Source organism: Neopelma chrysocephalum, unplaced genomic scaffold (assembly GCF_003984885.1).
Source record: "Neopelma chrysocephalum unplaced genomic scaffold, ASM398488v2 Primary Assembly neopelma1_97010, whole genome shotgun sequence".
NCBI lineage: Eukaryota > Metazoa > Chordata > Aves > Passeriformes > Pipridae > Neopelma > Neopelma chrysocephalum.
Window position 1 is genome coordinate 235,337 of NW_020925652.1, and position 15,895 is coordinate 251,231.

At 45.6% G+C, this 15,895-nt stretch overlaps 1 pseudogene; it reads left to right on the plus strand.

The window, feature by feature from the left end:
* The window catches only part of LOC113960996, a 126,831-nt pseudogene that overhangs the window by 28,788 nt on the left and 82,148 nt on the right, over positions 1–15,895 (plus strand).

Sequence of the window (15,895 nt, forward strand, 5' to 3'; positions counted from 1 at the left end):
CATACCTGTACTTTGACCACCGTCCACCATACCATAGAGGCTTCACCTGCTTGGCCTGCTTGATGGCAGCACATGTCTCACAGTCATGGATAACCCGTGAGATACTGTTCATGGTTAGATTCACCCCTCGGTCACGAGCCCATCTGTATGTTGCATCTCTCCCCTGGTGACCAGAGGCATCATGGGCCCATTGAGCCAGTGATGCCTTAAACCCCAATAGTTTTCTTATTTTTCTACCTTATAAGTTTTATAGGTAATAGAAGTAGATTTTAGAAACCCTTTCTCCCTCCTCCCCTAGCACCCCTTAGTTTATACATTCCTTAAGCCTCTTACCCCATTCCATACTCCCCATATCAGCCCATCCCTGTATCCAGTAGAAGATGTTTTGTCTCTTGTCAAGGCAAGCCTGTCTTGTTTGGGGAACGCTTGTATCTTGGCCTAAACCGCAGGACAGAGTCAAAGAACTGGGTGACTCTGCTCTCTGTACCCCGAAGATGATGAAGGATGATGAAGAGAGGGTCCCAAAAAGCCCCCGGACCCAGTTCCAGGAGGTGGGCCAGGGGGTGGACCAGGCCAAAAGTCAGAGGATGGACACACTTGGGATTGGTCAGATATTGTTATAAATGTAACATCTCGGGCACAGCCCCACGCGCGCGTCGTGTAACATCTCTTGCCTTGGCACAATTAAATCCTTTCCTTATCTCACCCTAATTAACAGCTCCTAGATTTTTTTCTAAGCACCAACTGAGCAGGCATCACCAGAAATAATTCTCCCTTGTGCTGCAAATCCAGATCTACCTGAGAGACTTTAATCCTGGCAGCTCGGTCCACCTGCTTGTTGTTACAATGCTCTTCATTAGCCCGACTCTTGGGTACATGAGCATCTACATGATGGATCTTCACACTCAGCTTCTCTACCCGGTCAGCGATGTCCTGCCACATCTCAGCCACCCAGATGGGTTTCCCTTTGTGCTGCCAGTTGGCCTTTCTCCATCGCTCTAGCCACCCCCACAGAGCATTGGCCACCATCCATGAGTCAGTGTAGAGATAGAGTCTTGACCACTTCTCTCATTCAGCGATATCCAAAGCCAGTTGAACGGCTTTAAGCTCTGCAACCTGACTTGACCCACCTTGTCCTTCGGTCACTTCTGCAACTCGCCGTGTGGGACTCCATACGCCTGCCTTCCATTTTTGGTTTGTCCCTACACTGCGACAGGAACCATCCGTGAAGAGAGCATATTGCTTTTCATCTTCTGGTAGCTGGTTATATGGTGGGGCCTCCTCAGCCCGTGTCACCTGCTCCTCTTCTTCAAAAGATAGTCCAAAACTCTCACCTTCGGGCCAATTGGTGATAATTTCCAGAATCCCAGGGCGATTAGGATTCCCTATCCGGGTTCGTTGTGTGATCAGAGCGATCCACTTACTCCATGTGGCATCGGTGGTGTGATGTGTAGAAGGAGCTTTTTCCTTGAACATCCAGCCCAGCACTGGTAGTCGGGGTGCCAGGAGGAGCTGTGCTTCAGTGCCGATCACTTCTGAGGCAGCTCGAACTCCTTCATAAGCAGCCAGGATCTCTTTCTCAGTTGGTGTATAGCTGGCTTCAGATCCTTTGTATCCCCGACTCCAGAATCCCAGCAGTCGTCCTCGGGTCTCCCCAGGCACTTTCTGCCAGAGGCTCCAGGAAGGGCCATTCTCCCCAGCTGCAGTGTAGAGCATGTTCTTCACGTCCTCTCCTGCCCTGACTGGACCAAGGGCTACTGCATGGGCAATCTCCTGTTTAATTTGTTCAAAGGCTTGTTGTTGTTCAGGGCCCACTGGAAATCTTTTTTCTTCAGTGTCACAAGGTAGAGAGGGCTTATAATCTGACTGTACTCAGGGATATGCATCCTCCAAAAGCCCACGGTGCCTAGGAAAGCCTGTGTTTCCTTCTTGTTGGTTGGTGGGGACATGGTTGCTATTTTGTTAATCACCTCCATTGGAATCTGGCGATGTCCATCTTGCTACTTCACTCCTAGGAACTGGATTTCCTGAGCAGGTCCCTCGACCTTACTTCGTTTAATGGCAAAACCAGCTCTTAGGAGAATCTGGATTATCTTCTCTCCTTTCTCGAAGACTTCCCCTGCTGTGTTCCCCCATACAATGATGTCATCAATGTACTGTAGATGTTCTGGAGCCTCGCCCTTTTCCAGTGCAGTCTGGATCAGTCCATGGCAAATGCTGGGACTGTGTTTCCACCCCTGAGGCAGTCGATTCCAGGTGTACTGCACACCCCTCCAAGTGAAAGCAAATTGTGGCCTGCACTCTGCTGCCAAAGGAATGGAGAAGAAGGCGTTGGCAATGTCAATGGTGGCATACCACTAGGTTGCCTTGGACTCCAGCTTTTACTGGAGCTCCAGCATGTCCAGCACAGCAGCACTCAGGGGTGGTGTGACTTCATTGAGTCCACGGTAATCCACCATCAGCCTCCACTCTCCACTGGACTTACGCACTGGCCATATAGGGCAGTTAAAGGGTGAGCGAGTTGCTGACCACCCCCTGGGTCTCCAGTTCACGGATCATCTTATATATAGGAGTCACGGAGTCTCGGTCAGTGTGGTATTGCCGATGGTGTACTGTTGCTGTGGCCATTGGTACCAATTGTTCTTCAACCTTCAGCAGTCCCACAGAAGGGTTCTCTGAGAGACCAGGCAAGGTGTTCAACTGTCAAATTTCCTCTGCCTCCACAGTAGCTATGCCAAAAGCCCAACGAAGTCCTTTAGGGTCTTTGAAATACCCACTCCTCAGGTAATCTATGCCAAGGATACACGGGGCCTCTGGGCCAGTCACGATGGGGTGTCTATGCCATTCCTTCCCAGTCAAGATCACTTCGACTTCCAGTACAGTCAGCTGTTGGGATCCCCCTGTCACCCCAGAGATAGAGATGGATTCTGCCCCTATGTATCTTGATGGCATCAAAGTACATTGTGCACTGGTGTCAACTAAGGCCTTATATCTTTGTGGGTCTGATGTGCCAGGCCACCGAATCCACACCATCCAATAGACCGATTGTCCCTCTCCTCTACCTGGCTAGAGGCAGGGCACCCCTAGTCCTGGTCATGGTACTCACTGCGCTCTTCTTGTAAGTATGACCTGGAGGTCCCTTCAAGAGGATCAGACATATCATGATTCCTGTACTGTCTGGAGTCTTGCCCACGAGAGACCGGAGCAGCATTTATCCTCGAAGAGTTCCTTGTGGTACTTGTTCCTCTTTTCAATTCACGTACCCAGGCTGCTAAGGAAGGGGTGGGTTTTCCATCCCACTTCCTCATATCTTCTCCATGCTCATGGAGGTAAAACCATAGATGGTCACATGGAGTGTACCCTCTCTCCTTAGCTGGAGGGTGCCTGCTCCTGATAGCAGAGACTCTTGTTTGTCCTGGCGAGATATGGAAGATCCCTTCCTTAATTTCCTCTCTTAGCTTCTGGTGGCCCTCTTCAATCTTCTCTTCCAGGCTTTGGACATGTTCAGCCAATGTGGTTTTGATGCCTTAAGGTCCATCTGGTTTTTGATTTTTCTAATTTTTATAAGCTTTATAAGTAGTTATATAGTAGAAGTTGATTTTAGAAGTAGCTGTATTATATCCCTCACCCTTTAGCACAGTAGTTTACACATTCCTCAACCTCTATTACCCCATTCCATGCTCTCCATATCATTATCCCCTGAATTCCAGTAAAAATGTTTAGTCTCTTGTCAAAGTAGGTCCATTTTGTTTAGAGAACACTTGTATCCTGGCCTAAACTGCAAAAGTACAGTCAAGAACTGGGTGAATATATGCCCCCTGTACCCTGAAGATGATGGTTGATGAAAATAGGGTCTCGAAAAGCCCCTAGCCCCAATTCCCAGGGGGCAGGATGAGGGTGGATCGGGGCAAAAGCCACAGGGTGGAAACATCTGGGATTGGACAGACAGTACTAAAAATTATAACATCTGTACAGAGCGACTGATGAGCGCGTCATGCAATCTTTATGCCTAGGTACAAATTAAAAACCCTTTCCTTATCTCACCTCCAAAACTAATTTGCCTTGGAGTTTTTTTGCCCCCGAATTTTCTTTAGGCATCAGTTTCCACAGATGAGATGTGGGCTCATAATGGGGCGGTGACAGTGTCTTCATAAATCCTGAGTTTACTAAACCAACACACCCATCTTGTCCTCTCCCTCTCTCCATTGCAACGTTGCTAAGTAGCGGGAATACATTTCTGGCCCGAGTCATGCAAACTTTAACCACATCTGGGATGTGCACTGTACACCATCTGGACTCTTAGGGAATCCTTCATCCTCTGAAAAGATTATCTCCAGTACAGCTAATTCTCTCAAGCACCGGATACCTTGTTCCATCGTGTTCCACTGTCCTTGCTGTACGTGGAGGTCCTCCTTGCAAAGGTATCTCTCCCTCACACTGGACAACAGTCGCCGCCAGAGGCTGAGAGTTTCCTGCCTCTTTCCAATCCCCTGATCAATGACTACATCTCGAGACAGGGATCCCAGTTGTCTTGCTTCACTCCCATCTAGAACTGTATCGTTAGCTGCAGCGTCCCAGATTTGGAGCAACCAGGTCAGAATGGGCTCATTCGCCTGTCGTGTGAACTCTCTCCGGAGCTCACGTAGCTCACCCAGGGATAGAGACCGAGTGATTATTTCTGGCTCTGTCTCCTCCGGTGGATGTGAAGGTCCTGCCTCTTCTTCATCATTCACTATACAAACTGATTTAGTCTTTGATTTCCTTTTCTGGACAGGGGCGACTGCTATTGGTTTCGGTTGTCCTTCTGGCTCCTTGACGGTTTGTGTGGACACAGTGCCGGTTGATTTATTTCTTTCTCCCTCTGACTCAGCTGTGGTTTGGGTGGACGTGGTGCCTGTGGATTTGCTCCTTCTCTCCTCCCCCTGACAGTGCTGTACCATGTCAAGTAGTGTCTGGTAGGCAGTGGCCAGGGCCCAGCAGGTTGCTGTGAGCTGGCCATCTCTGGAGCTGCCAGAGCATTTTTCCTTCACCAATCTTATCATGCTAACAGGATCCTGCAGTTGTTCAGGGGTGAATTTCCAGATCATTGGAGGAGAGAACTTCTCCAAATACTGGCCTATGTCCTCCCACTTCCCATGCCACTCAACATTATCCACTCCCAGGGCAGGCCTCCAGACAACCTCCCTAGAAGGCCCTGGTCTGACCCTAAGCATGGTGTAGACAGTACAGAGCAGACAAAGTAACACTAACAACATTACTCTGTCTTTAACATCAAAAGGAAACTCAATATTTTCAAAGACTTGTAGCAGGTCTGAAGGGGAAGAAGGAGGTGAAAGGCTGGAAACAACCATTCCCTCCTGTTCCCCCAAAAGACTGGGTGAGATTTTTAATGAGGCCCCAGAGGTAGCAACCCAAACCAGGACAGGCAAACAAGACTGGATACACATTCACAATGAAACTCACTGCTTCTGATGTTATGATGACATAAACATAGTAAATTAATAAAGCAATTTTGATCCCTCTCCCTGGTCTTAAAGAGAGCATCAAAACAGGCAAATAGTTCCCCATATGTGGAAATATGAACAGGCTCAGATGCAATGTCCACGTGAATACATCAAACAACATGGTGATCAGGGAGTTTCTGTATCCAAATAGACAAATGCTTAAAATGAAATTGTGATTCTGACTTCTCTCTCGGGCCCCATGTTGGGCACCAAAAATGAGCTGGTTTAAAGGTAAACCGGCAGGGGAAATGAACCCAACTCAAAAGAGAGATTATAAGTCAGAATAACAATTTAATAAAAATAATACAATAAATACAATTATACAGACAAACAATTGGTTTTAACCCACAAAATCCAAATGTATAACCCAGCACCCTGGGGCATGAACAGAGTGGTGTTCGTTGGGCCCCCCTCCCCATGCTGAGCCCCACGTGGTCCCCCTGAGTCCAAAGTAAAAGGAGAGGGAAAACCTGTTGGTGAGAGTGCTGTTGCAGTCTGGTCGAGAGTGGTGATTGCAGTCTGGTCGAGAGTGGTGGTCTCAGTATGGTTGAGAGTGGTGGTCACAGTCCTTCTCTGGATCCCACGAGTGGTACCAGAAGTCCCAAGACCCCAAGATTATATATCCTTAGGTTCAGGCAGGAATGCCCAGTACCTCCCTCAGGGCGGGGAGTTCCACAATGGGTATGAGGACAGGAGTATCCTCCTATCTCACAGGCCTCTTAATACCCAGCTTATAGCCTGAGGCTGTCAGGCATGTTCTGGGCAGCTGTTGTAAATGGTCTATTGTTAACAGTTTCTGAGAAATGGCATGGAGGGTGTAGAATACACAGTTTTGGGTTACACCCACACAGTGATGAACTGGTCCCAGCTGTTCTAACTAGGACAACCGGAAATGGAAAGAAGCTGTATGGAGCCCCACATGAAAAGTTGTAGAAGCCACTGAAGGACAAGGTGGATCAAGTCAACTTGCAGAGCTCAGAGCCATCCAACTGGCCTTGGACATTGCCGAGCGAGAGAAGTGGCCAAGGCTTTACCTCTACACTGACTCATGGGTTGTGGCCAATGCTTTTTGGGCATGGCTAGACAGATGGAAGAAGGCCAACTTACATTGCAGAGGAAAATCCATCGGGACTTCCGAAATGTGGCAAGGCATAGCTGCCCAGATAAAGCTGATCATGAGAGTTTACCATGTAGATGCACCCTTGCCCAAAAACCAAGCAAATGAAGAACATTGCAACAACGAACAAGCATACCGAGCTTGCCCAAGTCAAAGTGTCGCAGGTAGCTCTAGACTGGCAGCACAAGGGAGAGGTGTTCGTAGCTCCATTGGCCCATGATGCCTCAGGTCATCAGGGAAGAGATGCCACCAACAGGTGGGCATGAGACAGAGGGGCAGATTTAACCATGGACACTATCTCCCAGGTTATCTACGATTGTGAAACATGTGCTGCAATCAAGCAGGCTAAGAGAGTGAAACCCCTGTGGTATGGTGGGAGATGGACTAAATATAGATATGAAAAGTATAGATATGGAAAGACCTGGCAGGTTGATTACATCACACTGCTGCAAACCCGTCAAGGTAAGCGCTATGTGCTCACCATAGTGGAAGCAACCACTAGATGGCTGGAGACACATCCAGTGCCTCACGCCACTGCCTGGAACACCATCCTGGGCCTTGAAAAGAAAATCCTGTGGTGACATGGCACCCCAGAGCAAATTGAGTCAGATAATGGGACTCATTTCAAAAATAGCTTAGTTACCACCTGGGCTAAAGAGTATGGTATTGAGTGGATATATCGCATCATGCTGCCACAGCCACCGCCACCTTGCTCACTCCTGCCAGGGGCTGCACCCACCAGAGCCGTGTTGTCTCTCCCCAAAGCCCCTGTGCCCTTCGCTGCTGATCGCCCAAGGCAAGGTAACCATCTTGAGCATACCAGTGGTATCAGCCCTGCTGATGCCGCAACTGCCTGCCGCTCCAACCTGTCAGCTTCCCACCTGCACAGCCATCACCTCTGCTGGGCTCCCGCCGCTGCCGCCATTGTGGCCGCTTCTGCATGGTAGATGCAGTTGCCAGGATCACGTGACCGTGCTGGGACTGCGTTGTCGCCTTGGTGGCGTGGAAGTGAAAGAGTGATTTTTGGGTGACATTTTCTCTGTTATTGTTTGGTTGTTGTTTTATTTTGCTATTAGTTTCTACACTTTGCTCAAAAGTCTCATAATTCATAATTTCAAATTCACAGTAATTTGGAGGGAGTTTCTATTCCATCAGAGGTCCCTCCCTCTGGAGTACATTGTCTTTAAACCAAGACATTACCAGTCAAAATCAGAACAGGATAATGACAAGTAAAACAATGCCTAAAAGACATCTTCCCCCCACCCCTCCCTCCTTCCCAGGCTTAACTTTATTCCTGATTCTCTACCTCCTCCCCCCAGCTGCTCAGGGAGATGGGGAATGGGCATTACAGTCAGTTCATCACAGGTTGTTTCTGATGTTGCTTCCTACTTAAAGAGAGGAGTCATTCCCCTGCTCCAACATGGGGTCCGTCCCACAGGAAACAGTCCTCCACAAATTTCTCCAGTGTGAGTCCTTCCCACTGGCTACAGTTCTTCACAAACAGCTCCAACAAGGGTCCCTTTCCACGGGGTGCAGTTCTTTGGGAACAGGCTGCTCCAGTGTGGGTCCCCCAGGGGGTTACAAGTCCTACCAGTAAACCTGCTCTAACATGGGCTCCTATCTCCATGGGTCCACAGGTCCCCGCCAGGAGCCTGCTCCAGTGCAGGCTTCCCACAGAGTCACATCTTTCTTTTCAGGCATCCACCTGCTCCAGCATGGGTCTCCTCCACGGGCTGCAGGTGGATCTCTGCTCCACCGTAGACCTCCATGGGCTGCAGGGGGACAGCCTGCTTCACCATGGTCTTCACCATGGATTGCAGGGCAATCTCAGCTCCTCCTCTACCCCTCCTTCTCCACTGACCTTGGTGTCTGCGGAGTTGTTTCTCTCATGTATTCTTACACTGCTCTTCTCTGGTTGCAATAACTTCTGCACAATAACTTTTTTCCTTCTGAAATATGTTATCACAGAGGTGTTACTACCATCGCTGGTTGGCTCAGCCTTGGCCAGTGGTGGGTCCACCTTTGAGTCAGTTGGCATTGGATCTGTCAGACATGGGAGAAGCTTCTAGCAGTTTCTCAGAGAAGTCACTCCTGTAACCCCCTCCCCAGATCCTTGCCACAGAAACCCAATACAGTTCTGAAAAGCCAAAAATTCAACTGCATTAAGAAACAAACATTTCAACCATTCCAATATAGACAGAAGCAACAAAAATCAGATCTGGATAATAGTTTGGAATTTGAAAACATCTATATTTCAGGGTGATTTGAATCCATATTGAAATAAAGACAAGACAAAATAAAATAAAAATTCATCTATGTTAGTGTGACTTTGCAAAATTGTAACTGCTTGAAAGAAGGTTGCTGCCCAAATTGTGGGCAATTAAGATAAAGCTAGCTTACGTAAACAAAGGGACTGTCAGGGAAAGCAGGAAAGACTTTAGCATGTAGCATTACAAGGGAGACAGAAGAGTAGGGGAGAACCTAAACTGTTTGAAATGATAAATTTTATGTAACTATAATAATAAGAATAGGAGTTAGGCAACCAAATGTCTATTTAGATAAGGCAGACTTTGTAAAGAGTGTATATGATAGATAATTCTTGAAACTCACTGTATAAAAAGCTGTTGTGTTTTATTTTCAGTGGACATGCACAGGGGGGAGAAACCCCCCTGCATCTACCCGGCCGTAATAAAAGTGTGCTTTATATATTTTGTTTGAGGATTTCTTTGAATCAATATGTTTGGATTGTGCTCCAGGGTTTACTTGCAGAATTTCACTTTTGATATGCCTACACAAGTGCACCATTTATATATTAACATACAAGATGAAGTAAAAATTAAAACATGTATTTTACTTCCAGGCTAATGTATCCCCACTTTGCCAGAACATAGCATGCCTTTCTTTTTGCGGTGAGTTTCTTGACCTACGTTTTGAACTCTGTGACTATCCAAGAGCCAAGTTATCAAGAAGCAACTAATGCGCCTGTGGCTTGTATTTTTCCTGTGTATTGAAGCCCTCTGTACTATGCTGATTTCCTGAACAGCATTAAGGTGTGTAGGGTTGCCAGAAAATCCACTAGCCTTAGGAATAGTATAATGAAAGTACTTTTACCAATACAGTAATTTCAAGAATCCCATGCCCTTTTTTTGCAAGGGGTGGGGGATATTCAATCTAGTGTCAATATAAAAAATTGAGTACAACATTTTTCTTTAGATATATTTGTTCACAGCTTTAAATGGCTAAATATATCTGCATATTCCAGATCAGTCTCCTTTGGGACAGTAATAAGTCCTAACAAGAAACTGGGTTACTCTTAGAATATCCAGTGTTTGCTCTTCCCTTAAAGCCGTTACTGTTTCAGTTCTCAAAACAAGTCATCAAAGACAGACGTTAATAACTTCATTTTGTGAAAATTATTCAGAGGAGAAGTGGTTTAATACAAGGCAGTGTAAACTGCAAAGTAATAGGACAGTCATGCTCTGTGACATGTAGTTCATATTTAGTTTTTACACATTTATATTTGCATAGCATACCCTTTTTTCATTTGCTTCTTAGTCTAAACCACTTATCACTCTTCAAGAAGAAACTGACCCTGACACACAGAAAATAGTGCTGACTAATTACATGTTCTCTCAGCAACCAAGGACTGAGGATGGTAAGAATTTCTGAAATACCCTGTCAGAATGCTCCCTTTGGAAAATAATAATGGGAAGACAGTCCACCTAACATGATTTTCACTAGATAACACTTAGATACAACTTTGAAGTAAACTTGTAAGTGATGAAGAATTACATCTGAAGAATGTGAACAGTAACTTAAAAATGTGATTCACATATTAATAAATTCTAGGTGAAACTGTTATAGTTAGAAGTGTGCATGTATGGGGAGTGAGGTGAGGAATGGACTGGTGGGATCGTGTTCTTCGATTGTTTCCACTTCCCAGTGTGACACCCTGTTATATTCTGGCAGAGCTTAATGGTTTGGGTTGAAATTCTCCTTGCCAGCTGTCTGCTTCAGACTGACTATTTTAACAAAAAATTAGACAAAATGTTTCATCTATTACTGAGTATGTATTTTTTGAAAAGTACATAGCATTCTGTAAGAATTGATATGCATGCAGGTAACCCAGAGGACCAAACCATGGCTAAGGTATTAAGGAAAAGTTTATTCTGAAGTTGGAAACCCTAAATATGCTGTTAATTCACTTTAGTGGGTTTCTGTGGCTGGGTTTTGGTAGCGGGGGGGCTACATGGGTGGTTTCTCTTAGAAGCTGCTAGAAGCTTCCCCTGTCTGGTGGAACCAATGCCAGCTGACTTCAGGACGGGCTTCCTGCCACTGGCCAAGGCTGAGCCAATTAGGAGTGATAGTAACACCTCTGTGATAACATATTTAGGAACAGAAGGTTGTTGTACAGATAAGAATTCCAGCCAGGGAAGAGCAGCATGAGAACATGTGAACAACAATGTAGACACCAAGGTCAGTGCAGAAGGAGGGGGAGGAGGTGCTCCAGGAGCCAGAGCTAAGGCCCCTGCAGCCCATGGTGAAGACCATGGTGGAGAAGACTGTCTCCCTGTAGCCCATGGAGGACCATCGGGGTGCAGGGACCTACCTGCAGCCCATGGAGGAGCCCATGCTGGAGCAGGTGGATATCCGAAGGAGTCTGTGACTCCATGGGAGGCCCAAGATGGAGCAGGGTCCTGCCAGGGACCTACAGCCTGTGGAGAGGGAAGCCCACGCTGGAGCAGGTTTTTCCCGGGTAGGACTTGTGGCCCCTGTGGGGGACCCACGCCGGTACAGCTCATTTGTGAAGGACTGCACCCCATGGAGGAGTGACCCACGGGACAGCAATTTGTGAAGAACTGCTGCCCGAGGGATGGACTCACACTGGAGAGGTCCATCAAGGACAGTCTCCTGTGGGAGGGACTCCATGGGAGAAGGGAAAGGACTCCTCTCTCTGAGCAGTGGCAGAAACAACAACTGACCATAACCCCCATTCCCTGTCTCCCTGCACTGCTGGGGAGGAGGAGGTAGAGTTTTGGAAGGAAGGAGGGGTGGGAGGAAGGTGTTTTTAAGATTATTTTATTTCTCACTCTTTTACTCTGATCCTGTTTGTAATAAATTCAGTTAATATCCCCACTTTGAGTCTGTTTTGCCTGTGATGGTGATCAGTAAGTGACCTCTCCCAGCTCTTAACTCAATTCATGAATCCTTTGCTGGTTTTTGGGTTTTTTTCTCTCCCCTGTCCAGTTGCAGAGGAGAGTGAGAGAGAGGTTTTAGTGGGTAGCTGGTGTCCAGCCAGGGTCAACCCACTACATTCACATTGTGGGCAAAAAGAGCACCCAGCAAGCGTTTTTCAGGTGCTTTTATAACAACACCTTTTGCATGCACATAACTTCAAGGCTGTGTTCTCCCCTGTGCTTTTATAGACTCTCTCTCCCAGTAGGGGTCTCTCAACATATCTGTGAGAAAGTGTTATCTCTATACAGGAATCCTAATTCTCAAAACAGGGAGAGAATAGACATCCATAGGTGTAATAAATGGAATTTTCCCACACTGATCTTTTCCAGGACTAGTTTTCCTAGCAGCGAAAACTTGCTTGAGTGAAAACTCTTTATCCTCCTCAAATAAATGATAGAATCATAGAATCAGCCAGGTTGGAAAAGACCTCTGAGATCATCAAGTCCAACCCTTGATCCAACACCACCATGATTACTAGACCATGGCACTAAGTGCCACATCCAGTCTCATCTTAAAAACCTCCAGGGACAGTGATTCTACCACTTCCCTGGGCAGCCCATTCCAATGTCTGATTACCCTCTCCATAAAGAATTTTTTCCTAATATCTAACGTAAACCTCCCCTGGCAGAGCTTAAGACCATGCCCTCTTGTCTTGCTGATAGTTGCCTGGGAGAAGAGACCAACCCCCACCTGGCTACAACCTCCTTTCAGGTAGTTGTAGAGAGTGATGAGGTCTCCCCTGAGCCTCCTCTTCTCCAGGATAAACAACCCCAGCTCCCTCAGCCTCTCCTCACAGGACTTCTGTTCAGGTCCCTTCACCAGCCTTGTTGCTCTTCTCTGGACCTGCTCCAGGGCCTCAATATCCTTCCTAAACTGAGGGGCCCAGAACTGGACACAGTACTCGAGGTGTGGCCTCACCAGCACTGAGTACAGGGGAAGAATCACTTCCCTGGACCTGTTGGCCACTGTTCCTGATCCAGGCCAGGATGCCATTGGCCTTCTTTGCCACCTGGGCACACTGCTGGCTCATGTTCAGCTTCCTGTCAATCCAAACTCCCAGGTCCTTTTCTGCCTGGCTGCTCTCCAACCACTCCGGGCTCAGCCTGTAGCGCTGCATGGGGTTGTTGTGGCCAAAGTGCAGGACCCGGCACTTGGCCTTATTGAACCTCATCTCGTTGGAATGAGACCATCTCTCCAACTTGTCCAGGTCCCTCTGCAGAGCCCTCCTGCCTTCCAGCAGATCAACACTTCCCCCCAGCTTGGTGTCATCTGCAAATTTGCTAATGGTACACTCAATCCCCTCATCCAGATCATCAGTAAAGATATTAAACAGGACTGGGCCCAACACCCATCCCTGGGGGGACACCACTAGTGACTGGTCGCCAACTGGATGCAGCACCGTTCACCACCTCTCTCTGGGCCTGGTCCTCCTGCCAGTTCTTAACCCAGCAGAGAGTGCACCTGTTCAAGCTGCGGGTTGCCAGCTTTTTCAGGAGAATGCTGTGGGAGATGGTGTCAAAGGCTTTGCTGAAGTCCAGATAGACCACATCCACAGCCTTCCCCTCACCCACCAGGCGGGTCACCTGATCATAAAAGGAGATCAGGTTGGTCAGACAGGACCTGCCCTTCCTAAACCCGTACTGGCTGGGTCTGATCCCTTGTCCATCCTGTAGGTGTTGTGTGATTGCACTTAGGATGATCTGTTCCATAACCTTGCCAAGCACTGAGGTCAGGCTGACAGGCCTGTAGTTTCCCGGGTCCTCCTTCCAGTCCTTTTTGTGGGTGGGCGTGACATTCTCCAACTTCCAATCATCTGGGACCTCCCCAGTGAGCCAGGACTGTTGGTAAATGATGGAGAGCAGCTTGGTGAGCTCTTCCACCAACTCCCTCATCACCCTAGGATGGATCCCATCTGGTCCCATAGACTTGTGAGGATCCAAGTGGCTCAGCATTTAACTTTTATTTCCCTATACATTCTGCATTTTATTTTAAAAGAAAAAAAACCTAAGTCCAAAAAAAATGCATTTTGCTCACATTTTGTTCAAGCATTTTTATGAAAGATTAGGCCCAGAACATTAAGACCTTGTCAGAAAGTTATTTCTGCACACTTGTGAAATATTTAGGAAAATGAGTAACATTCCATGAGTAACCCTATCAGGAGTTAGGGAGACTAAAGTCTCTATATTTCTCCACTTTCCTTCAAAGCCCCATGGTCAAAACAAAAAAGCTTGTGCTTATTTAATAGAAATGGAAATAACTGAAAATTGACACATGGCAACATCTTCTGTTACATGACACAAATGTCTAGTACACTGAGTAATCAAAAATGTCTGCAAAACCAGTAAATTTTACATCAGTTTAAGCATCTTCTAATACAGATAACACATGTGCAATACCTCTGATAGAAAGTGAGAAATATAAAATCATTTGGAGATTGGCACTGAAGCTGAAGATAGGTCCTGAAAGCATTCTCTTCATTGGAACTTTATTTTGCTCCAATGGTGAGGTTTCTTTCTGTAGATGAGGAAAAGGCTGCTTGTTTGGTTCAGGTTGACAGAATACCTCACTCCAAGGCAGTAATCCCAAACAGAAGGTTTAAAGTTTAATCGATAACCTTTTTAAAATTCTTTAGAAAGTTCTTTATTTGTACCAGGAACTGTTCCAGCGATAGTGAAATCTATTAGAATATTTTTCATATGTGTTAAAATTGTAAGTTTATGCAATAAATGCAGTATGACAAATATTCCAATGAAGTTGGTGAGCCCTATAATTAAGCATTTTTCTATTTCAGGTAAAGTTAATATGAATAGTCTTGGCACTGCTAGTGAAGTATATAGGTTTGCTGGGGGTGGTTGGAACAGATTTATTAAACTACTTGCATGCTAAGGTAAAGTCTGGCTCATGTAACACAAGGCATGGAGACATGCTAGAATGAGACAGTGGGTAACCAAAAGATTTTTTTTTCTCTTGTAAAATTAGACAATTAATACTTTGTAAAGCTCCTCTCATTTATAAAACTTCTGCGAAATCATGTTTTTACTTTAAGTTTTAGTTGCTTTTGTTTGTTTTCAGGATTAGTAATAATGCAGGGGTTTTATCAGTAAGTCATTTTTATTCTTTAATTTTCATTAACTGAAATCAAATGAATGCTCTTAAACATGCTTAATGAGACCACCTCACTGAAGTAAAGATATATAAATCTACATAATTTAATTTTTTATATGTAAAATATATATTTTCATATTTATACATATATATGAATAAAAATACTTTGCAGCAGAGTTCTGCTGAAAATTTGCAACTGCAACTGTTCAGACAAGTGTACAGCTGTGTGTATGAAAATTTTTTTACTTTACAGATAGTGATTTTACTATTATGAAAATACAACCAAGGTCATAAAGCAGTATCAGCACAGCTATTCTTCAATTTGTGGTGCTGCTAGTCTCTTATCTTTTAAGAATACATACAAAACCACACCAATTCCATTCAAGAAAAAGAAAGTTTATTTTTATTTTGTATAATGTATCCTATTCTTACAAGTCTCTTTTATTCTTATTTAGCTATGTTCATATCTCATAATGAAAGTTTCAAGCCATCTTTGTGGTAGGAAGAGAGGAAACAGCATACTCAGGTGACATTTGAGTGTGATGAAGACAAAGATTAAAGAGATGCACTGCCTCGGGTTAGTATTGAATTTATTTTTTAATACTTGGGACTTCACTACCTCTTCTCCTTCCCCTACCCCCAAATCCCATCATTTTCCTTACTCTGGCTATGGATTTCACTCAGCTGATGCAAGGCGATGTAGTCCATAACTAGGAGACTAATGGTGCTGTAAGGAAGAATGGCAGGGAAACAATTATTAATCCTGATTTTTCTTCAAGTAAATTGCAGTTGTAATAATTATTTCTGCTTGCAATCAATGGATGAATTAAAAAAATAAAAAGCAATTTGTAATCTTGCTGGGTTTTAAACACTTAATCCTGAGTTAATCCAGGTAGACTCAAACAGCGAAGTGGAGATCCTGTATTGCTCT